General features: G+C 39.4%; 1 non-coding gene across 1 annotated transcript; it reads right to left on the bottom strand.

Annotated features, from left to right (window-relative positions):
- Window positions 1-863: 863 nt before the first annotated feature.
- On the bottom strand, window positions 864-936 carry TRNAI-UAU. Its single transcript has one exon. It is a non-coding gene; the product is annotated as a tRNA-Ile (tRNA).
- Between the last annotated feature and the right edge of the window lie 1051 nt (window positions 937-1987).

The following is a 1987-nucleotide window of genomic DNA, read 5'->3' as shown; positions in this document are numbered from 1 at the left end:
ATTGTGGATTGTGTTCTAGGAAGCAAGGTCAGCGTTTGTATGAGTATCACATCCACATATTAGTTTATAATTTCTTAAAACCCATTCCTAAGGCTAGGATTGGTTTCTGATGATGTAACAGGGCTGAAGGTAAGGGTGGATTAGATGGTCTGGGTGGGGTGGAAGAAGGATGGTTGGGTCCATGAGCAACAATTGTTAGACTTGCTATTTCCATTAGCCATGCTAACTTGTGACAGCATCCTTGGCTGTAATTTTATGGTTGGATTCTACTTTGATGTTATTTTTCTCTCCAGTAATGCTCTGTGACTTGATTTTATCCTCATTCATCATATGACTTATGCAATGTGTTATTCACCTGGTAAGTGTGAGTTGGGCATTTCCTTGTCATAATTATGTTGAGGAAGAACTTATGGTGCAGAGGATGGAGATGTGCCTTTACTTGTCAACTGTGTCACTAAATCTAATGTGTCCGGATGCATATATTTTTCTTAACACCTAAATCATCCTGTGGAAAAATGTGTCCTATATTCTCAGAATAAAAGGATAACAGTAATTTTTTCTGCCTGGTGTTCAGAGTGTGTGCCACACACACAAAAAATGATTCTGCACTAGCTTAAATATTAAATAATGGAATCTGCTTAAAGAAAGCTGAATATCTTGGTTTAAGAAGTTGGCTTTGCCAGTGATTGAAATAAATTGGATATGACTGATAGCCAGGGTATCTATATCAGGCTAGCCCTGTACCTTGTTATCCTGAGATTCTTTTAAAACTAGAAATCCAGTATTAAAATTCTTTGATAAAGGTTCAGATTCTGAGACAGGGTTCACCAAATTTCTTTTGAATGGAAACTAAAGCAACTTTGTGGTTCCACTGGCAATTGAACCCAGAATCTTCTGGGTATAAGGCAGATGTGCTAACCACTACACCATGGAACCTGAAGATAAGATTTTGATTCCGAGACAGGATTATGTAACCTAACCTAATTAGGATCCTAATTTAGGTTTGGGTCTGGGGCTCATCGAGTGGGGCTATAAATGGGCATAGATATCTTGGAGGTCCAAATATGAATCTTTTGCAAGATGGGGGACTCTATAGAAGATTATCAGTCCATGGAAATAGTGGGCTTAGGAGACAGTATGTGAGCCCAGAAGTGGGACATGAAAAGGAAACTAGATTTTTGAAAAAGCAGATGAAATGGTGCATCAGTCTTTAGGGGCAAAGCAGGAGGGGAGCTGGAGAAAGAACACAGAAACAGAAACAAGATTGTCACAAGGCGCTAGGGAGCAAATTACTTGAATTGCAGCCCACTCACATTTGAGCAAATGTGCTTCTGGGAGCTTGGGGCTTGTTCTTAAAAGAACCAGTCCTATAGGATAGGTGCCTTGCCAAAGTCCAGATCGGCTTTAGTGCTAGAGAAACAAACACATTTTGCAAAATCCAACTGTTCATAGCTGGGAGAGAGCTGAATTCCCAGAAAATGATTGTTCTTTATTTGATATTCTTAAGCATCAACCACATATTAGACAATGTGGTGCTTTAGAGAGTTGAAACAAATTTCTGCCAGCATAGCCCAATTGCTGGGTGTCTTCTGCAAAAATAAGAAATCCTGTTGAGGAACTACGTCAGAATCAGCTTCTATCTCTCCCTCGCCCCCCATGTCTGGCGTTTATAAAGAAGGGTAATAAATCTTTCTGAACTTATCTCAATTATGGCAGAGGGAAGTAGAAATATTCTGTGTATTTGAGAGGAAGGTTATCTAAGTACCATAGTACATGATTTGTTAGATCCTACTTGATTTAAACTCTGATTATACCCCAAATACTCAATTCGGCTTCACACATGGTAAAGATGTCTTACAACCAGTTCTATCTTCCAATCATTCACACTCCTTGTCTACCTTGTAGGGGAAGGCAGACTGCTATTAGCCTATGGAAAACACATCCTAGGCTTCATGTATTATGGAGAACTCTCCTATGATACCTATTA

This window comes from Lynx canadensis, chromosome C1 (assembly GCF_007474595.2).
Source record: "Lynx canadensis isolate LIC74 chromosome C1, mLynCan4.pri.v2, whole genome shotgun sequence".
Classification (NCBI taxonomy): Eukaryota; Metazoa; Chordata; class Mammalia; order Carnivora; family Felidae; genus Lynx; species Lynx canadensis.
This window is presented reverse-complemented; position numbering and strand designations above follow the sequence as displayed.